Source organism: Carcharodon carcharias, chromosome 16, assembly GCF_017639515.1.
Source record: "Carcharodon carcharias isolate sCarCar2 chromosome 16, sCarCar2.pri, whole genome shotgun sequence".
Lineage (NCBI taxonomy): Eukaryota > Metazoa > Chordata > Chondrichthyes > Lamniformes > Lamnidae > Carcharodon > Carcharodon carcharias.
Genome location: NC_054482.1, coordinates 122,291,398 through 122,313,840, shown reverse-complemented (window position 1 = coordinate 122,313,840; position 22,443 = coordinate 122,291,398).

Genomic DNA, 22,443 nt, shown 5'->3' with positions numbered 1-22,443 from the left:
AGTACTGAGGGAGTGCTGCACTGTCAGAGGTTCAGTACTGAGGGAGAGCTGCGCTGTCAGAGGGTCAGCATTGAGGGAGTTCTGCACTGTCAGAGGGTCAGAACTGATAAAGTGCTGAAATCTCAGAGGGTCAGTACTGAAGGAGTGCTGCACTGTCCGAGGGTCAGAACTGAAGGAATGCTGAACTGTCAGAGCGGCAGTACTGAGGGAGTGGTGCATCGTCAGAGGGTCAGTACTGAGGGAGTGGTGCACGGTCAGATGTTCTGTTCTGAGGGAGTGCTGCACTGTCAGAGGTTGAGTACTGAGGGAGAGCTGCGCTGTCAGAGGGTCAGCATTGAGGGAGTTCTGCACTGTCAGAGGGTCAGTACTGAGAGTGTGCTGCACTGTCAGAGGGTCAGAACTGATAAAGTGCTGAAATCTCAGAGGGTCAGTACTGAAGGAGTGCTGCACTGTCAGAGGGTCAGTACTTCGGCAGTGCTGCACTATCAGAGGCCCAGTACTGAGGGAGTGCTGCACTATCAGAGGGTCAGTACTGAGGGAGTGCTGCACTGTCAGACATTCTTTACTGAGGGAGAGCTGCACTGTCAGAGGGTCAGTACTGAGGCAGTGCTGCCCTGTCAGACATTCTTTATTGAGGGAGAGCTGCACTGTCAGAGGGTCAGTACTGAGGGAGTGCTGCACTGTCAGAGGGTCAGTACTGAGGGAGTGCTGCACTGTCAGAGGGTCAGAACTGAGGGAGTGCTGCACTGTCAGATGTTCTTTACTGAGGGAGAGCAGCACGGCCAGAGGGACAGTACTGAGGGAGTGCTGAACTGTCAGAGGGTCAGTACTGAGGGAGTGCTGCACTGTCAGAGGTTCAGTACTGAGGGAGAGCTGCGCTGTCAGAGGGTCAGCATTGAGGGAGTTCTGCACTGTCAGAGGGTCAGAACTGATAAAGTGCTGAAATCTCAGAGGGTCAGTACTGAAGGAGTGCTGCACTGTCCGAGGGTCAGAACTGAAGGAATGCTGAACTGTCAGAGCGGCAGTACTGAGGGAGTGGTGCATCGTCAGAGGGTCAGTACTGAGGGAGTGGTGCACGGTCAGATGTTCTGTTCTGAGGGAGTGCTGCACTGTCAGAGGTTGAGTACTGAGGGAGAGCTGCGCTGTCAGAGGGTCAGCATTGAGGGAGTTCTGCACTGTCAGAGGGTCAGTACTGAGAGTGTGCTGCACTGTCAGAGGGTCAGAACTGATAAAGTGCTGAAATCTCAGAGGGTCAGTACTGAAGGAGTGCTGCACTGTCAGAGGGTCAGTACTTCGGCAGTGCTGCACTATCAGAGGCCCAGTACTGAGGGAGTGCTGCACTATCAGAGGGTCAGTACTGAGGGAGTGCTGCACTGTCAGACATTCTTTACTGAGGGAGAGCTGCACTGTCAGAGGGTCAGTACTGAGGCAGTGCTGCCCTGTCAGACATTCTTTATTGAGGGAGAGCTGCACTGTCAGAGGGTCAGTACTGAGGGAGTGCTGCACTGTCAGAGGGTCAGTACTGAGGGAGTGCTGCACTGTCAGAGGGGCAGTACTGAGGGATTGCTGCGCTGTCAGAGGGTCAGTACTGAAGGACTGCTGCACTGTCAGACTGTAAGTACTGAGGGAGTGCTGCACTGTCAGAGAGTCAGCAAGGAAGAAGTGCTGCACCGTCAGAAGGTCAGTACTGAGAGAGTGCTGCACGGTCAGAAAGTCAGAATTGAGATAGTGCTGCACCGTAAGAGGGTCAGTACTGAGGGAGTGCAACACTGTTAGAGGGTCAGTATTGAGTGAGTGCTGCACGGTCAGAGGGTCAGTACTGAGGGAGAGCTGTACTGTCAGAAGGTCAGTACCGAGGGAATGCTGCACGTCCAGAGGATCAGTACTGAGGGAGAGCTGCATTGCTAGAGGGTCAGTACTGAGGGAGTGATGCTCTGTCAGATGTTCTTTACTGAGGGAGAGCTACACTGCCAGAGGGTCAGTACTGAGGGAGTCCCGCACTGTCAGACGGTCAGGACTGAGGGAGTGCTGCAGTGTCAGAGGGTCAGTACTGAGGGAGTGCTGCACTATCAGAGTGTCAGTACTGAGGGAGTGCTGCACTGTCAGACATTCTTTACTGAGGGAGAGCTGCACGGCCAGAGGGTCAGTACTGAGGGAGTGCTGCACTGTCAGACATTCTTTACTGAGGGTGAGCTGCACTGTCAGAGGGTCAGTACTGAGGGAATTCTGCACTGTCAGAGGGGCAGTACTGAGGGACTGCTGCGCTGTCAGACGGTCAGGACTGAGGGATTGCTGCATTGTCAGACGTTGTTTACTGAGGGAGAGCTGTGCTGTCAGAGGGTCAGTACTGAGGGAGTGCTGCACTGTCAGAGCATCAGCACTGAGGGATTACTGCATTGTCAGACATTCTTTACTTAGGGAGAGCTGCACGGTCAGAGGGTCAGTATTGAGGGAGTGCTGCACCCTCAGAGGGGCAGTACTGAGGGAGTGCTGCACTGTCAGAGGGGCAGTACCGAGGGAATGCTGCACATCCAAAGGATCAGCACTGAGGGAGAGCTGCACTGCTAGAGGGTCAGTATTGAGGGAGTGCTGCACTGCCAGAGGTCCAGTACTGAGGGAGTGCTGCACTGCCAGATCGTCAGTACTGAGGGAGCGCTGCACTGTCAGAGGGTCAGTACTGAGGGAGTGCTGCACTGTCAGAGGGTCAGTACTGAAGATTTGCTGCACTGTCAGAGGGTCACTCCTGAGTGAGTGCTGCACTGTCAGAGGGTCAGTACCAAGGGAATGCTGCACATCCAGAGGATCAGCACTGAGGGAGAGCTGCACTGCTAGAGGGTCAGTACTGAGGGAGTGCTGAACTGTCATAAGGTCAGTATTGTGGGAGTGCTGCAAGTTCAGAGGCTCAGTACTGAAGGTGTGCTGCACTGTCAGAGAGTCAGTACTTAGGCAGTGCTGCACTATCAGAGGGTCAGTAGTGAGGGAATCCTGCACTGTCACAGGGCCAGTACTGGGGGAGTGCAGCACTGTCAGAGGTTTAGTATTGAGGGAGTGCTGCACTGCCAGAGGATCAGTACTGAAGGACTGATGCTCTATCAGACGTTCTTTACTGAGGGAGAGCTGCACTGCCAGAGGGTCAGTATTGAGGGAGTGCTGCACTGTCAGAGGATCAGTACTGAGGGAGTGCTGCACTGTCTGAGGGTCAGTACTGAGGGAGTGCTGCACTGTCAGAGGGTCAGTACTGAAGGAGAGCTGCGCTGTCAGAGGGTCAGTACTGAGGGAGCGCTGCTCAGTAAGAGGGTCATTAGTGAGGGTATGCTGCACTTTCAGACCTTCTTTACTGAGGGAGAGCTGCATTGCCATTGCGACATTATTGAGGGAGTGCTGCACTGTCATACATTCTTTACTGAGGAGAGCTGCACTGTCAGATGGTCTGTACTGAGGGAGTGCTGCACTGTCAGAGGATCAGTACTGAGGGAGCGCTACACTGTCAGAGGGTCAGTACTGAGGGAGTGCTGTACTGTAAGAGGGTCATACTGAGGGAGTGCTGTACCATTAGAGGGTCAGTACTGAGGGAGTCCTGCACTGTCAGAGGGTCAGTACTGAGGGAATGCTGAACTGTCAGAGCGGCAGTACTGAGGGAGTGGTGCACCGTCAGAGGATCAGTACTGAGGGAGTGGTGCATCGTCAGAGGGTCAGTACTGAGGGAGTGGTGCACGGTCAGATGTTCAGTTCTGAGGGAGTGCTGCACTGTCAGAGGGTCAGAACTGAGGGAGCGCTGCACTGTCAGACGTTCTTTACTGAGGGAGTGCTGCACTTACAGTGGGTCAGTACTGAAGGAGTGCTGAACTGTCAGAGCGTCAGTACTGAGGGAGCGGTGCACCGTCAGAGGGTCAGTACTTAGGGAGTGGTGCACCGTCAGAGGGTCAGTACTGAGGGAGTGCTGCATTGTCCGAGGGTCAGTACTGAAGGAATGCTGAACTGTCAGAGCGGCAGTACTGAGGGAGTGGTGCATCGTCAGAGGGTCAGTACTGAGGGAGTGGTGCACGGTCAGATGTTCAGTTCTGAGGGAGTGCTGCACTGTCAGAGGGTCAGAACTGAGGGAGTGCTGCACTGTCAGAGGTTGAGTACTGAGGGAGAGCTGCGCTGTCAGAGGGTCAGCATTGAGGGAGTTCTGCACTGTCAGAGGGTCAGTACTGAGAGTGTGCTGCACTGTCAGAGGGTCAGAACTGATAAAGTGCTGAAATCTCAGAGGGTCAGTACTGAAGGAGTGCTGCACTGTCAGAGGGTCAGTACTTCGGCAGTGCTGCACTATCAGAGGCCCAGTACTGAGGGAGTGCTGCACTATCAGAGGGTCAGTACTGAGGGAGTGCTGCACTGTCAGACATTCTTTACTGAGGGAGAGCTGCACTGTCAGAGGGTCAGTACTGAGGCAGTGCTGCCCTGTCAGACATTCTTTATTGAGGGAGAGCTGCACTGTCAGAGGGTCAGTACTGAGGGAGTGCTGCACTGTCAGAGGGTCAGTACTGAGGGAGTGCTGCACTGTCAGAGGGGCAGTACTGAGGGATTGCTGCGCTGTCAGAGGGTCAGTACTGAAGGACTGCTGCACTGTCAGACTGTAAGTACTGAGGGAGTGCTGCACTGTCAGAGAGTCAGCAAGGAAGAAGTGCTGCACCGTCAGAAGGTCAGTACTGAGAGAGTGCTGCACGGTCAGAAAGTCAGAATTGAGATAGTGCTGCACCGTAAGAGGGTCAGTACTGAGGGAGTGCAACACTGTTAGAGGGTCAGTATTGAGTGAGTGCTGCACGGTCAGAGGGTCAGTACTGAGGGAGAGCTGTACTGTCAGAAGGTCAGTACCGAGGGAATGCTGCACGTCCAGAGGATCAGTACTGAGGGAGAGCTGCATTGCTAGAGGGTCAGTACTGAGGGAGTGATGCTCTGTCAGATGTTCTTTACTGAGGGAGAGCTACACTGCCAGAGGGTCAGTACTGAGGGAGTCCCGCACTGTCAGACGGTCAGGACTGAGGGAGTGCTGCAGTGTCAGAGGGTCAGTACTGAGGGAGTGCTGCACTATCAGAGTGTCAGTACTGAGGGAGTGCTGCACTGTCAGACATTCTTTACTGAGGGAGAGCTGCACGGCCAGAGGGTCAGTACTGAGGGAGTGCTGCACTGTCAGACATTCTTTACTGAGGGTGAGCTGCACTGTCAGAGGGTCAGTACTGAGGGAATTCTGCACTGTCAGAGGGGCAGTACTGAGGGACTGCTGCGCTGTCAGACGGTCAGGACTGAGGGATTGCTGCATTGTCAGACGTTGTTTACTGAGGGAGAGCTGTGCTGTCAGAGGGTCAGTACTGAGGGAGTGCTGCACTGTCAGAGGGTCAGTACTGAGGGAGTGCTGCACTGTCAGAGCATCAGCACTGAGGGATTACTGCATTGTCAGACATTCTTTACTTAGGGAGAGCTGCACGGTCAGAGGGTCAGTATTGAGGGAGTGCTGCACCCTCAGAGGGGCAGTACTGAGGGAGTGCTGCACTGTCAGAGGGGCAGTACCGAGGGAATGCTGCACATCCAAAGGATCAGCACTGAGGGAGAGCTGCACTGCTAGAGGGTCAGTATTGAGGGAGTGCTGCACTGCCAGAGGTCCAGTACTGAGGGAGTGCTGCACTGCCAGATCGTCAGTACTGAGGGAGCGCTGCACTGTCAGAGGGTCAGTACTGAGGGAGTGCTGCACTGTCAGAGGGTCAGTACTGAAGATTTGCTGCACTGTCAGAGGGTCACTCCTGAGTGAGTGCTGCACTGTCAGAGGGTCAGTACCAAGGGAATGCTGCACATCCAGAGGATCAGCACTGAGGGAGAGCTGCACTGCTAGAGGGTCAGTACTGAGGGAGTGCTGAACTGTCATAAGGTCAGTATTGTGGGAGTGCTGCAAGTTCAGAGGCTCAGTACTGAAGGTGTGCTGCACTGTCAGAGAGTCAGTACTTAGGCAGTGCTGCACTATCAGAGGGTCAGTAGTGAGGGAATCCTGCACTGTCACAGGGCCAGTACTGGGGGAGTGCAGCACTGTCAGAGGTTTAGTATTGAGGGAGTGCTGCACTGCCAGAGGATCAGTACTGAAGGACTGATGCTCTATCAGACGTTCTTTACTGAGGGAGAGCTGCACTGCCAGAGGGTCAGTATTGAGGGAGTGCTGCACTGTCAGAGGATCAGTACTGAGGGAGTGCTGCACTGTCTGAGGGTCAGTACTGAGGGAGTGCTGCACTGTCAGAGGGTCAGTACTGAAGGAGAGCTGCGCTGTCAGAGGGTCAGTACTGAGGGAGCGCTGCTCAGTAAGAGGGTCATTAGTGAGGGTATGCTGCACTTTCAGACCTTCTTTACTGAGGGAGAGCTGCATTGCCATTGCGACATTATTGAGGGAGTGCTGCACTGTCATACATTCTTTACTGAGGAGAGCTGCACTGTCAGATGGTCTGTACTGAGGGAGTGCTGCACTGTCAGAGGATCAGTACTGAGGGAGCGCTACACTGTCAGAGGGTCAGTACTGAGGGAGTGCTGTACTGTAAGAGGGTCATACTGAGGGAGTGCTGTACCATTAGAGGGTCAGTACTGAGGGAGTCCTGCACTGTCAGAGGGTCAGTACTGAGGGAATGCTGAACTGTCAGAGCGGCAGTACTGAGGGAGTGGTGCACCGTCAGAGGATCAGTACTGAGGGAGTGGTGCATCGTCAGAGGGTCAGTACTGAGGGAGTGGTGCACGGTCAGATGTTCAGTTCTGAGGGAGTGCTGCACTGTCAGAGGGTCAGAACTGAGGGAGCGCTGCACTGTCAGACGTTCTTTACTGAGGGAGAGCAGCACGGCTAGATGGACAGTACTGAGGGAGTGCTGCACTGTCAGACATTCTTTACTGAGGGAGGGCTGCACTGTCAGAGGGTCAGTAGTGAAGGAGTGCTGAACTGTCAGATTGTCAGTACTGAGGGAGTGCTGCACTGTCAGAGGTTGAGTACTGAAGGAGAGCTGCGCTGTCAGAGGTTCAGCATTGAGGGAGTTCTGCACTGTCAGAGGGTCAGTACTGAGAGTGTGCTGCACTGTCAGAGGGTCAGAACTGATAAAGTGCTGAAATCTCAGAGGCTCAGTACGGAAGGAGTGCTGCACTGTCAGAGGGTCACTCCTGAGGGAGTGCTGCACTGTCAGAGGGTTAGTACTGAGGGCGTGCTGCAATGTCAGAGGGTCAGCACTGAAGGAGAGCTGCGCAGTCAGAGGGTCTGTACTGAGGGAGCGCTGCTCAGTAAGAGGGTCAGTAGTGAGGGTATGCTGCACTGTCAGACGTTCTTAACTGAGGGAGAGCTGTATTGCCAGTGCGACATTATTGAGGGATCGCTGCACTGTCAGAGGGTCAGTACTGAGGGAGTGCTGCACTGTCAGAGGGTCATAATGAGGGAGTGCTGCATCATTAGAGGGTCAGTACTGAGAGAGTCCTGCACTGTCAGAGGGTCAGTACTGAGGGAGTGCCGCACTGTCAGAGAGTCAGAATTGAGGATGTGCTGCACTGTCAGAGCGTAAGTACTGAGGGAGTGCCGCACCATCAGAGGGGCAGTACTGAGGGAGTGCTGCACTGTCAGAGGGTCAGAACTGAGGGAGTGCTGCACTGTCAGACGTTCTTTACTGAGGGAGAGCAGCACGGCCAGAGGGACAGTACTGAGGGATTGCTGCACTGTCAAACATTCTTTACTGAGGGAAAGCTGCACTGTCAGAGGGTCAGTAGCGAAGGAGTGCTGAACTGTCAGAGCAGCAGTACTGAGGGAGTGGTGCACCGTCAGAGGATCATTACTGAGGGAGTGTTGCATCGTCAGAGGGTCAGGACTGTGGGAGTGGTGCACGGTCAGATGTTCAGTTCTGAGGGATTGCTGCACTGTCAGAGGGTCAGAACTGAGGGAGTGTTGCACTGTCAGAGGGTCAGTACTGAGGGGGAGCAGCACGGCCAGAGGGACACTACTGAGGGAGTGCTGCACTGTCAGACATTCTTTACTGATGGAGGGCTGCACTGTCAGAGGGTCAGAAGTGAAGGAGTGCTGAACTGTCAGAGCGGCAGTACTGAGGGTGTGCTGCACTGTCAGAGGTTCAGTACTGAGGGAGAGCTGCGCTGTCAGAGGGTCAGCATTGAGGGAGTTCTGCACTGTCAGAGGGTCAGAACTGATAAAGTGCTGAAATCTCAGAGGGTCAGTACTGAAGGAGTGCTGCACTGTCCGAGGGTCAGAACTGAAGGAATGCTGAACTGTCAGAGCGGCAGTACTGAGGGAGTGGTGCATCGTCAGAGGGTCAGTACTGAGGGAGTGGTGCACGGTCAGATGTTCTGTTCTGAGGGAGTGCTGCACTGTCAGAGGTTGAGTACTGAGGGAGAGCTGCGCTGTCAGAGGGTCAGCATTGAGGGAGTTTTGCACTGTCAGAGGGTCAGTACTGAGAGTGTGCTGCACTGTCAGAGGGTCAGAACTGATAAAGTGCTGAAATCTCAGAGGGTCAGTACTGAAGGAGTGCTGCACTGTCAGAGGGTCAGTACTTAGGCAGTGCTGCACTATCAGAGGCCCAGTACTGAGGGAGTGCTGCACTATCAGAGGGTCAGTACTGAGGGAGTGCTGCACTGTCAGACATTCTTTACTGAGGGAGAGCTGCACTGTCAGAGGGTCAGTACTGAGGCAGTGCTGCCCTGTCAGACATTCTTTATTGAGGGAGAGCTGCACTGTCAGAGGGTCAGTACTGAGGGAGTGCTGCACTGTCAGAGGGTCAGTACTGAGGGAGTGCTGCACTGTCAGAGGGGCAGTACTGAGGGATTGCTGCGCTGTCAGAGGGTCAGTACTGAGGGAGGGCTGCACTGTCAGAGGCTCAGTACTGAAGGACTGCTGCACTGTCAGACTGTAAGTACTGAGGGAGTGCTGCACTGTCAGAGAGTCAGCAAGGAAGAAGTGCTGCACCGTCAGAAGGTCAGTACTGAGAGAGTGCTGCACGGTCAGAAAGTCAGAATTGAGATAGTGCTGCACCGTAAGAGGGTCAGTACTGAGGGAGTGCAACACTGTTAGAGGGTCAGTATTGAGTGAGTGCTGCACGGTCAGAGGGTCAGTACTGAGGGAGAGCTGTACTGTCAGAAGGTCAGTACCGAGGGAATGCTGCACGTCCAGAGGATCAGTACTGAGGGAGAGCTGCATTGCTAGAGGGTCAGTATTGAGGGAGTGCTGCACTGCCAGAGAGTCAGTACTGAGGGAGTGATGCTCTGTCAGATGTTCTTTACTGAGGGAGAGCTACACTGCCAGAGGGTCAGTACTGAGGGAGTCCCGCACTGTCAGACGGTCAGGACTGAGGGAGTGCTGCAGTGTCAGAGGGTCAGTACTGAGGGAGTGCTGCACTATCAGAGTGTCAGTACTGAGGGAGTGCTGCACTGTCAGACGTTCTTTTCTGAGGGAGAGCTGCACGGCAAGAGGGTCAGTAATGAATGAGTGCTGTTCTGTCAGACATTCTTTACTGAGGGTGAGCTGCACTGTCAGAGGTTCATTGCTGAGGGAGTGCTGCACTGTCAGATGGTCAGTACTGAAGGAATGCTGCACTGTCAGACGGTCAGTACTGAGGGACTGGTGCACCATCAGAGGGGCAGTACTGAGGGAGTGCAGCACTGTCAGAGGGGCAGTACTGAAGGAGTGCTGCACTGTCAGAGCGGCAGTACTGAGGGAGTGCTGCACTGTCAGAGGGTAGTAGCGAGGGAATGCTGCACATACAGAGGATCAGCACTGAGGGTGAGCTGCACTGCTAGAGGGTCATTACTGAGAGAGTGCTGCACTCTCAGAGGGTCAATATTGAGGGAGTGCTGCACTGTCAGAGGTTCAGTACTGAGATAGAGCTGCACTGTCGGAGGGACAGTACTGAGGGAGTGCTTCACTTTCAGAGGGTCAGTATTGAGGGAGTGCTGCAGTGTCAGAGGGACAGTACTGAGGGAATGCAGCAGTGTCAGAGGTTCTATACTGAGGGAATGCTGCACTGTCAGAGGGTCAGTACTGAGGGAGTGCTGCAGTGTCAGAGGGTCAGTGCTGAGGGAGTGCTGCACTGTCAGACTGTCAGTACTGAGAGAGTGCTGCACTGTCAGAGGGTCAGTACTGAGGGAGTACTGCACGGTCAGAGAGTCAGTTTTGAGGGTGCGCTGCACTGTCAGATGGTCAGTACTGAGGGAGTGCTGCACCGTCAGAGGGGCAGTACTGAGATAGAGCTGCACTGTTGGAGGGACAGTACTGAGGGAGCGCTGCACTGACAGAGGGTCAGTAATGAGGGAGTGCTGCACGGTCAGGAGTTATTTACTGAGGGAGAGCTGCACGGCAGAGGTTCAGTACCTAGGGAGTGCTGCACTGTCAGAGGGTCACTACTGAGGGAGTGCTGCACTGATGGAGGTTCAGTACTGAGAGAGTGCTGCACTGTCAGAGGGTCAGTATTGAGTGAGTGCTGCATTGCCAGAGGGTCAGTACTGAGGGAGTGCTGCCCTATCAGAGGGTCAGTACTGAGGGGGTGCTGCACTGTCAGACGTTATTTACTGAGGGAGAGCTGCACGGCCAGAGGGTCCATACTGAGGGAGTGCTGCACTGTCAGTCATTCTTTACTGAGGGAGAGCTGCACTGTCAGAGGGTCAGTACTGAGGGACTGCTGTACTGTCAGAGGGGCAGTACTGAGGGAGTGCTGCACTGTTAGAGGGTCAGTACTGAGGGTGTGCTGCACTGTCAGAGGGGCAGTACTGAAGGAGTGCTGCACTGTCAGATGGTCAGTACTGAGGGCGTGCTGCAATGTCAGTTGGTCAGCACTGAAGAATTGCTGCAATGTCAGACGGTCAATACTGAGGGAGTGCAGCACTGTCAGAGGGACAGTACTGAGGGAGTCCTGCACTGCTGGAGGGTCAGTAACGAGGGAATGCTGCACATCCAGAGGATCAGCACTGAGGGAGAGCTGCACTGCTAGAGGGACAGTATTGAGGGATTGCTGCACTTTCAGAGGGTCAGTACTGAGGGAGTGATGCTCTGTCAAATGTTCTTTACTGAGGGAGAGCTACACTGCCAGAGGATCAGTACTGAGGGTGTCCCGCACTGTCAGACGGTCAGGACTGAGGGAGTGCTGCACTGTCTGAGGGTCAACACTGTGGGAGTGCTGCACTGTGAGAGGATCAGTACTGAAGGAGAGCTGCACTGTCAGAGGGTCAGTACTGAGGGAGTGCTGCACTGTCAGAGTCTCAGTACTGAGAGAGTGCTGCACTGTCAGAGAGTCAGTACTGAGGGAGTGCCGCACTGTCAGACGGTCAGGACTGAGGGAGTGCTGCACTGTCAGAGGGTCAACACTGTGGGAGTGCTGCACTGTGAGAGGATCAGTACTGAAGGAGAGCTGCACTGTCAGAGGGTCAGTACTGAGGGAGTGCTGCACTGTCAGAGTCTCAGTACTGAGGGAGTGCTGCACTGTCAGAGTGTCAGTACTGAGGGAGTGCCGCACTGTCAGACGGTCAGTACTGAAGTAGTGCTGGCTGTGATAGGGTCAGTACTGAGGGAGTGGTGCACCGTCAGAGGGGCAGTACTGAGGGTGTGCTGGACTGTCAGGGGGGCAGTACTGAGGGAGTGCTGCACGGTCAGAGGGTCAGTACTGAGGGAGTGCTGCACTATCAGAGGGTCAGTACTGAGGGAGTGCTGCACTGTCAGACTGTCAGTACTGAGGGAGTGCCGCACTGTCAGAGGGTCAGTACTGAAGGAGTGCTGACTGTGAGAGGGTCAGTACTGAGGGAGTGGTGCACCGTCAGAGGGGCAGTACTGTGGGAGAGCTGCACTGCTAGAGGGTCAGTATTGAGGGAGTGCTGCACTGCCAGACGGTCAGTACTGATGGACTGATGCTCTGTCAGATGTTCTTTACTGAGGGAGAGCTGCATTGCCACAGGGTCAGTACTGAGGGAGTCCCGCACTGTCAGACGCTCATTACTGAGGGAGTGCTGCACTGTCAGAGGGTCAGTAATGAGGGAGTGCTGCACTGTGAGAGGATCAGTACTGAAGGAGAGCTGCACTGTCAGAGGGTCAGTACTGTAGGAGTGCTGCACTGTCAGAGGGGCAGTACTGAGGGAGAGCTGCACTGCTAGAGGGTCAGTATTGAGGGAGTGCTGCACTGCCAGACGGTCAGTACTGATGGACTGATGCTCTGTCAGATGTTCTTTACTGAGGGAGAGCTGCATTGCCACAGGGTCAGTACTGAGGGAGTCCCGCACTGTCAGACGCTCATTACTGAGGGAGTGCTGCACTGTCAGAGTGTCAGTAATGAGGGAGTGCTGCACTGTGAGAGGATCAGTACTGAAGGAGAGCTGCACTGTCAGAGGGTCAGTACTGTAGGAGTGCTGCACTGTCAGAGGGGCAGTACTGAGGGAGTGCTGCACTGTCAGAGGGTCAGTATTGAGGGAGTGCTGCACTGTCAGAGGGTCAGTACTGAGGGTGTGCTGTACTCTCAGAGGGTCAGAACTGATAAAGTGCTGAAATCTCAGAGGGTCAGTACTGAAGGAGTACTGCACTGTCCGAGGGTCAGTACTTAGGCAGTGCTGCACTATCATAGGCCCAGTACTGAGGAAGTGCTGCACTATCAGAGGGTCAGTACTGAGGGAGTGCTGCACTGTCAGACGTTATTTACTGAGGTAGAGCTGCACGGCCAGAGGGTCAGTACTGAGGGAGTGCTGCACTGTCAGACATTCTTTACTGAGGGAGAGCTGGACTGTCAGAGGGTCAGTACTGAGGGAGTGCTGCACTGTCAGAGGGTCAGTATTGAGGGAGTGCTGCACTGTCAGAGGGGCAGTACTGAGGTACTGCTGCGCTGTCAGAGGGTCAGTACTGAGGGCGTGCTGCACTGTCAGAGGCTCATTATGTAGGAGTGCTGCACTGTCAGAGGGGCAGTACTGAGGGAGTGCTGCACTGTCAGAGGGTCAGTATTGAGGGAGTGCTGCACTGTCAGAGAGGCAGTACTGAGAGACTGCTGCGCTGTCAGAGGTTCAGTACTGAGGGAGTGCGGCACTGTTAGAGGGTCAGCATTGAGGGAGTGCTGCACTGTCAGAGTGTCAGTACTGAGAGAGTGCGGCACTGTTAGAGGGTCAGTATTGAGGGAGGGTAAGTACTGAGGGCGTGCTGCACTGTCAGACGGTCAATACTGAGTGAGTGCTGCACCGTCAGAAGGTCAGAATTGACGGTGTTCTGCACTGTCAGAGGGTCAGTATTGAGGGAGTGCGGCACTGTTAGAGGGTCAGAATTGAGGGAGTGCGGCACTGTTAGAGGGTCAGTATTGAGGGAGTGCGGCACTGTTAGAGGGTCAGTATTGAGGGAGTGCTGCACTGTAAGAGGGTCAGTACTGAGAGAGTGCTGAACTGTCAGACGGTCAATACTGAGGGAGTGCTGCACCGTCAGAAGGTCAGAATTGACGGTGTTCTGCACTGTCAGAGGGTCAGTATTGAGGGAGTGCGGCACTGTTAGAGGGTCAGAATTGAGGGAGTGCGGCACTGTTAGAGGGTCAGTATTGAGGGAGTGCGGCACTGTTAGAGGGTCAGTACTGAGGGAGTGCTGCACTGTAAGAGGGTCAGTACTGAGAGAGTGCTGAACTGTCAGACGGTCAATAGTGAGGGAGTGTTGCACCGTCAGAAGGTCAGAATTGAGGTGTTCTGCACTGTCTGAGGGTCAGTGCTGAGGGAGTGCGGCACTGTTAGAGGGTCAGTATTGAGGGAGTGCTGCACGGCCAGAGGGTCAGTACTGAAAGAGTGCTGCGCTGTCAGACGTTCTTTATGAGGGAGAGCTGCACGGCCAGAGGGTCAGTACTGAGGGAGACCTTAACTGCTAGAGGGTCAGTACCGAGGGAATGCAGCACATACAGAGGATCAGCACTGTGAGAGTGCTGCACTGTGAGGGGCTCAGTACTGAAGGAGAGCTGCACTGTCTGAGTTTCAGTACTGAGGGAGTGCCGCACTGTCAGAGGGTCAGTACGGAAGGAGTGCTGCACAGTGAGAGGGTCAGTACTGAGGGAGTGGTGCACCGTCAGAGGGGCAGTACTGAGGGAGTGCTGCACTGTCAGGGGGGCAGTACTGAGGGAATGCTGCACGGTCAGAGGGTCAGTACTGAGGGAGTGCTGTACTGTCAGAGGGTCAGTACCGAGGGAATGCTGCACGTCCAGAGGATCAGTATTGAGGGAGAGCTGCATTGCTAGAGGGTCAGTATTGAGGGAGTGCTGCACTGCCAGAGGGTCAATACTGAGGGAGTGATGCTCTGTCAGATGTTCTTTACTGAGGGAGAGCTACACTGCCAGAGGGTCAGTACTGAGGGAGTGCTGCACTATCAGAGGGTCAGTACTGAGGGAGTGCTGCACTGTCAGAGGGTCAGTACTGAAGGAGTGCTGACTGTGAGAGGGTCAGTAATGAGGGAGTGGTGCACCGTCAGAGGGGCAGTAATGTGGGAGAGCTGCACAGCTAGAGGGTCAGTATTGAGGGAGTGCTGCACTGCCAGACGCTCAGTACTGATGGACTGATGCTCTGTCAGATGTTCTTTACTGAGGGAGAGCTGCATTGCCACAGGGTCAGTACTGAGGGAGTCCCGCACTGTCAGACGCTCATTACTGAGGGAGTGCTGCACTGTCAGAGGGTCAGTAATGAGGGAGTGCTGCACTGTGAGAGGATCAGTACTGAAGGAGAGCTGCACTGTCAGAGGGTCAGTACTGTAGGAGTGCTGCACTATCAGAGGGTCAGTACTGATGGAGTGCTGCTCTGTCAGACGTTCCTTACTGTGGGAGAGCTGCACGGCCAGAGGTTAAGTACAGAAGGAGTGCTGCACTGTCAGACATTCTTTACTGAGGGTGAGCTGCACTGTCAGAGGGTCAGTACTGAGGGAGTGCTGCACTGTCAGACGGTCAGTACTGAGGGAGTGGTGCACCGTCAGAGGGGCAGTGGTGAGGGAATGCTGCACTGTCAGAGGGGCAGTACTGAAGGAGTGCTGCACTGTCAGAGGGGCAGTACTGAAGGAGTGCTGCACTGTCAGAGGGGCAGTACCGAGGGAATGCTGCACATCCAGAGGATCCGCACTCAGGGAGAGCTGCACTGCTAGAGGGTCAGTACTGAAAGAGTGCTGCACTGTCAGAGGGTCAGTACTGAGGGACTCCCGCACTGTCAGACGGTCAGGACTGAGGGAGTGCTGCACTGTCAGAGGGTCAGCACTGAGGGAGTGCTGCACTGTGAGAGGATCAGTACTGAAGGAGAACTGCACTGTCAGAGGGTCAGTACTGAGAGAGTGCTGCACTATCAGAGGGCCTGTACTGAGGGAATGTTGCACTGTCAGCCGTTCTTTACTGAGGGAGAGCTGCACGGCCAGAGGGTCAGTACTGAGGGAGTGCTGCACTGTCAGATGTTCTTTACTGACGGAGAGCTGTACAGCCAGAGGGTGAGTACTGAGGGCATCCTGCACTGCTAAGGGATCAGTACCGAAGGAATGCTGCACATCCAGAGGATCAGTACTGAGGGAGAGCTGCACTGCTAGAGGGACAGTATTGAGGGAGTGCTGCACTTTCAGAGGGTCAGTACTGAGGGAGTGATGCTCTGTCAGATGTTCTTTACTGAGGGAGAGCTACACTGCCAGAGGGTCAGTACTGAGGGAGTCCCGCACTGTCAGACGGTCAGGACTGAGGGAGTGCTGCAGTGTCAGAGGGTCAGTACTGAGGGAGTGCTGCACTATCAGAGGCTCAGTACTGAGGGAGTGCTGCACTGTCAGACATTCTTTACTGAGGGAGAGCTGCACGGCCAGAGGGTCAGTACTGAGGGAGTGCTGCCCTGTCAGACATTCTTTACTGAGTGCGAGCTGCACTGTCAGAGGGTAGTAGCGAGGGAATGCTGCACATCCAGAGGATCAGCACTGAGGGTGAGCTGCACTGCTAGAGGGTCATTACTGAGAGAGTGCTGCACTGTCAGAGGGTCAGTACTGAAGGAATGCTGCACTGTCAGACGGTCAGTACTGAGGGAGTGGTGCACCGTCAGAGGGGCAGTACTGAGGGAGTGCTGCACTTTCAGAGGGGCAGTACTGAGGGAGTGCTGCACTGTCAGAGGTTCAGTACTGAGATAGAGCTGCACTGTCGGAGGGACAGGACTGAGGGTGTGCTTCACTTTCAGAGGGTCAGTATTGGGGGAGTGCTGCAATGTCAGAGGGACAGTACTGAGGGAATGCTGCAGTGTCAGAGGTTCTATGCTGAGGGAATGCTGCACTGTCAGAAGTTCAGTACTGAGGGAGTACTGCACGGTCAGAGAGTCAGATTTGAGGGTGTGCTGCACCGTAAGAGGGTCAGTACTGAGGGAGTGCTGCACGGTCAGAGAGTCAGAATTGAGGGTGTGCTGCACCGTAAGAGGGTCAGTACTGAGGGAGTGCTGCACTGTCAGAGGGACAGTACTGAGGGAGTGATGCTCTGTCAAATATTCTTTACCGAGGGAGAGCCACACTGCCAGCGGGCCAGTATTGAGGGACTCACGCACTGTCAGACGGTCAGGACTGAGGGAGTGCTGCACTGTCAGAGGGTCAGTACTGAGAGAGTGCTGCACTATCAGAGGGCCTGTACTGAGGGAGCGTTGCACTGTCAGACGTTCTTTACTGAGGGAGAGCTGCACGGCCAGAGGGTCGGTACTGAGGGAGTGCTGCACTGTCAGATGTTCTTTACAGACGGAGAGCTGTACAGCCAGAGGGTGAGTACTGAGGGCATCCTGCACTGCTAAAGTGTTAGTACCGAAGGAATGCTGCAGATCCAGAGGATCAGCGCTGAGGGAGAGCTGCACTGCTAGAGGGACAGTATTGAGGGAGTGCTGCACTTTCAGAGGGTCAGTACTGAGTGAGTGATGCTCTGTCAGATGTTCTTTACTGAGGGAGAGCTACACTGCCAGAGGGTCAGTACTGAGGGAGTCCCGCACTGTCAGACGGTCAGGACTGAGGGAGTGCTGCACTGTCAGAGGGTCAGCACTGTGGGAGTGCTGCACTGTGAGAGGATCAGTACTGAAGGAGAGCTGCACTGTCAGAGGGTCAGCACTGTGGGAGTGCTGCACTGTGAGAGGATCAGTACTGAAGGAGAGTTGCACTGTCAGACATTCTTTACTGAGGGAGTGCTGCACTGTCAGAGGGTCAGTACTGAGGGAGTGCCGCACTGTCAGAGGGTTTGTACTGAAGGAATGCTGTACTGCTAGAGGGACAGTATTGAGGGAGTGCTGCACTTTCAGGGGGTCAGTAATGAAGGAGTGATGCTCTGTCAGATGTTCTTTACTGAGGGACTGCTGCACTGTCAGACATTCTTTACTGAGGGAGAGCTGCACTGTCAGAGGGACAGTACTGAGGGAGTGATGCTCTGTCAAATATTCTTTACTGAGGGAGAGCCACACTGCCAGAGGGCCAGTATTGAGGGACTCACGCACTGTCAGACTTTCAGGACTGAGGGAGTGCTGCACTGTCAGAGGGTCAGCACTGTGGGAGTGCTGCACTGTGAGAGGATCAGTACTGAAGGAGAGCTGCACTGTCAGACATTCTTTACTGAGGGAGAGCTGCACTGTCAGAGGGTCAGTACTGAGGGAGTGGTGAACCATCAGAGAGGCAGTACTGAGGGAGTGCTGCACTGTCAGAGGGTCAGTTCTGATGGAGTCGTGCACTGTCAGACTGTCAGTACTGACGGAGGGCTGCACTTTCAGAGGGTCAGTACTGAGGGAGTGCTGCACTGTCAGATGTTCTTTACTGACGGAGAGCTGTACAGCCAGAGGGTGAGTACTGAGGGCATCCTGCACTGCTAAAGGGTCAGTACCGAAGGAATGCTGCACATCCAGAGGATCTGTACTGAGGGAGAGCTGCACTGCTGGAGGGACAGTATTGAGGGAGTGCTGCACTGCCAGAGGGTCAGTACTGAGGGAGTGATGCTCTGTCAGATGTTCTTTACTGAGGGAGAGCTGCACTGTCAGAGGGACAGTACTGAGGGAGTGATGCTCTGTCAAATATTCTTTACTGAGGGAGAGCTACACTGCCAGAGGGTCAGTATTGAGGGAGTCCCGCACTGTCAGACGGTCAGGACTGAGGGCGTGCTGCACTGTCAGAGGGTCAGTACTGAGGGAGTGCTGCACTGTCAGAGGGTCAGCACTGTGGGAGTGCTGCACTGTGAGAGGATCAGTACTGAAGGAGAGTTCCACTGTCAGAGGGTCAGTACTGAGGGAGTGCCGCACTGTCAGAGGGTTTGTACTGAAGGAGTGCTGCACTGCTAGAGGGACAGTATTGAGGGAGTGCTGCACTTTCAGGGGGTCAGTACTGAAGGAGTGATGCTCTGTCAGATGTTCTTTACTGAGGGACTGCTGCACTGTCAGACATTCTTTACTGATGGAGAGCTGCACTGTCAGAGGGTCAGTAATGAGGGATTGCCGCACAGTCAGAGGGTCAGTACTGAGGGAGTGCCGCACTTTCACAGGGTCAGTACTGAGGGAGTGCTGCACTGTCAGAGGGTCAGTACTGAGGGAGTACTGCACTGATGGAGGGTCAGTACTGACAGAGTGCTGCACTGTCAGAGGGTAAGTACTGATGGAGTGCTGCACTTTCAGAGCGTCAGTACTGAGGGAGTGCTGCAGTGTCAGAGGTTCTGTCCTGAGGGAATGCTTTACTGTCAGACGCTCATTACTGAGGGAGTGCTGCACTGTCAGAGGGGCAGTACCGAGGGAGTGCTGCACAGTCAGAGGGTGAGTACTGACGGAGTGCGGCACTGTCAGAGCGTCAGTACCGAGGGAGTGCTGCACAGTCAGAGGGTGAGTACTGAGGGAGTGCTGCACTGCCAGAGGGACAGTTCTGAGGGAGTGATGCTCTGTCAGACGGTCAGGACTGTGGGAGTGCTGCACTATCAGAGGGTCAGTACTGAGGGAGTGCTGCACTGTCAGAGGTTCAGTACTGAGATAGAGCTGCACTGTTGGAGGGACAGTACTGAGGGAGTGCTGCACTTTCAGAGGGTCAGTAATGAGGAAGTGCTGCAGTGTCAGAGGGTCAGTACTGAGGGAGTGCTGCACTGTCAGAGGGTCTGTACTGAGGGAATGCTGCAGTGTCTGAGGTTCTATACTGAGGGATTGCTGCACTGTCAGAGGGCCAGTACTGAGGGAGTGCTACACCGTCAGAGGGACAGTACTGAGAGATTGCTGCACGGTCAGAGGGTAAGTACTGATAGAGTGCTGCACTGTCAGGAGGAAGTATTGAGGGAGTGCTGCACTGTTGGAGAATCAGTACTGAAGGCCTTGCTGCACTTTGAATGGTCAGTACTAAAGGTCACGATGCATTATTGGATGGGTAGTACTGAGGAACAGCACAAGAACACAGAGATAGGAGCAGGACTAGACCACACGGCCCATCGAGCCTGCTCCATCATTCAGTTCGATTGGTTCTGATCTTGGGCTTCAACTCCATTTTCCTGCCCTCTCCCCAAATCCCTTAATTCCCTGAGAGACCATAAATTTGTCTATCCCAGCCTTAAATGTGATCAATGATGGAACATCCACAATCCTCAGGGGTAGAGAATTCCAAAGATTCACAACCCCTTGAAGAAATTCTTCCTCATGTCAGGCCCAAATGATCAGCCCTTTATCCCTGTATTCTGGACTCCCCAACCAGCGGAAACAATCTCTCAGCTTCCACCCTATCAATCCCCCTCAGAATCATATACATTTCCTCCTATTCTTCTAAACACTGGAGAATATAGAACCAATTTACACAGCCTCTCATCCTGGGACAGCCTGCTCATTCCAGGGACCAATCTAGTGAACCTTTGCTGCACCGTCTCCAGTTTATGTATATCCTTTCTTAAATATGGAGACCAAAGCTGCAAATAGTTGTCTCATCAAAACCCTCTGCAATTATAGCTACAGTTGTAGCAAGACATCTTTATTCCTGTACCACAATCCCCTTCAAATACAGGCCAACATGCCATTTGCCCTCCTAATTGTTTGCTGCACCTGTATGCTAACTTTTTAAAAATTCATTCATGGGATGTGGGCTTCGCTGGCTGGACCAGCATTTATTGCCCATCCCTAGTTGCCCTTAAGAAGGTGGTGGTGAGCTGCCTTCTTGAACCGCTGCAGTCCATGTGGTGTAGGTACACCCACGGTGCTGTTAGGGAGGGAGTTCCAGGATTTTGACACAGCGACAGTGAAGGAACGGCGATATATTTCCAAGTCAGGATGGTGAGTGACTTGGAGGGGAACTTCCAGGTGGTGGTGTTCCCATCTATCTGCAGCCCTTGTCCTTCTAGATGGCAGTGGTCATGGGTTTGGAAGGGGCTGTCTAAGGAGCCTTGGTGAATTCCTGCGGTGCATTTTGTAGATGGTACACACTGCTGCTACTGTGCGTCGGTGGTGGAGGGAGAGAATGGTTGCGCATGGGGTGCCAATCTGGCTGCTTTGTCCTGGATGGTGTCCAGCTTCTGAGTGTTGTAAGACCTGCACTCATCCAGGCAAGTGGAGAGTATTCCATCACACTCCTGACTTGTGCCTTGTTGATGGTGGACAGGCTTTGGGGTGTCAGGAGGTGAGTTACTCATCACATGATTCCTAGCTTTTGACCTGCTCTTGTAGCCACAGTATTTATATGGCTGGTCCAGTTCAGTTTCTGGTCATTGGTACCCCTCAGGATGTTGATAGAGGGGGATTCAGTGATGATAATGACATTGAACATCAAGAGGCAATGGTTAGGTTCTCTCTTGTTGGAGATGGTCATTGCCTGACACTTGTCTGGTGCAAATGTTACTTGCCACTTGTCAGCCCAAGCCTGGATATTGTTCAGGTCTTGCTGCATTTGGACATGGGCTGCTTCAGTGTCTGAGGAGTTGTGAATGGTGCTGAACATTGTGCAATCATCTGACCTTATGATGGAAGGACTGTCATTGATGAAGCAGCTGAAGATGGTTGGGCCGAGGACACTACCCTGAGGAACTCCTGCAGTGATGTCCTGGAGCTGAGATGACTGACATCCAACAACCAGTTGTCTCAAGTGGTGTTCCACAGGGCTCGGTGTTGGGACCCTTGCTGTTTGTGTTATATATTAACGATTTGGACATGAACGTGGGGGATACAATTGGGAAATTTGCAGATGACACAAAGATTGGCCGAGTAGTGGATAGTGTAGAGGAGAGCCATAATCTCCAAAACAATATAGGTGGGTTGGTGGAGTGGGCGGTAAAGTGGCAGATAGATTTTAACATAGAGAAGTGTGAGGTCATATATTTAGGGAGGTTAAACAGTTACAGGGATTACGCAATAAATGGGAATATCCTAAGAGGGGTAGATGAAGTGAGAGATCTTGGCATACAAGTACACAGGTCCCTGAAGGCAGCAGTTCAAGTAGACAAGGTTGTAAAGAAGGCATATGGAATGCTCTCCTTCATTGGCAGAGGTACAGAATATAAAAGTAAGAAAATAATGTTGGAATTGTATAAAACACTGGTGAGGCCACAACTGGAGTATTGTGTGCAGTTCTGGTCACCACATTACAGGAAGAATGTGATAGCTTTGGAGAGAGTGCAGAGGAGGTTTACAAGAATGTTGCCAGGGTTAGAAAAGTGTAGCTACGAGGAGAGATTGGATAGGTTGGGGTTATTTTCCTTCGAACAAAGAAGGTTGAGAGGTGACTTGATTGAGGTGTACAAAATTATGAGGGGAATAGATAGAGTGGACAGGATAAAATTATTTCCCTTGGTGGAGAATTCTAGAACCAGGAGACATAGATTCAAGATAAGTGGCAGAAGGTGTAGGGGGTACATGAGGAAGAACCTTTTTACGCAGAGGGTAGTGGGTGTCTGGAATTCGTTGCCCAAGTTGGTGGTGGAGGCAGAAACTCTAAACTCTTATAAAAAGTTTATATTGCCTGGATGAGTGCAGCTCTTACAACACTCAGAAACTGGACACCATCCAGGACAAAGCAGCCAGATTGGCACCCCATGCGCAACCATTCTCTCCCTCCACCACCGACGCACAGTAGCAGCAGTGTGTACCATTTACAAAATGCACCGCAGGAATTCACCAAGGCTCCTTAGACAGCCCCTTCCAAACTCACGACCACTACCATCTAGAAGGACAAGGGCTGCAGATAGATGGGAACACCACCACCTGGATCTGCACCTAAAGTGCTGTAAGCTGCAGGGCTATGGGCCGGGTGCAGGAAGGTGGAATTAGAAAGGGCACCTGGGTGTCCTCGGGTTGGCATGTATAAGATGGGCTGAATGGCCTCCTTCTGTGCTGTAACTTTTCTATGGTTGTATGGTTCTAACCACACCCATGTTCCTTTGTGCTATGTATGACTCCAACCAGTGGAGAGTTTTCCCCGATTCCCACTGACTCCAGTTTTGCTGGGGCTCCTCGATGTCACACTCTGTCAAGTGCTGCCTTGATGTCAAGGGCAGT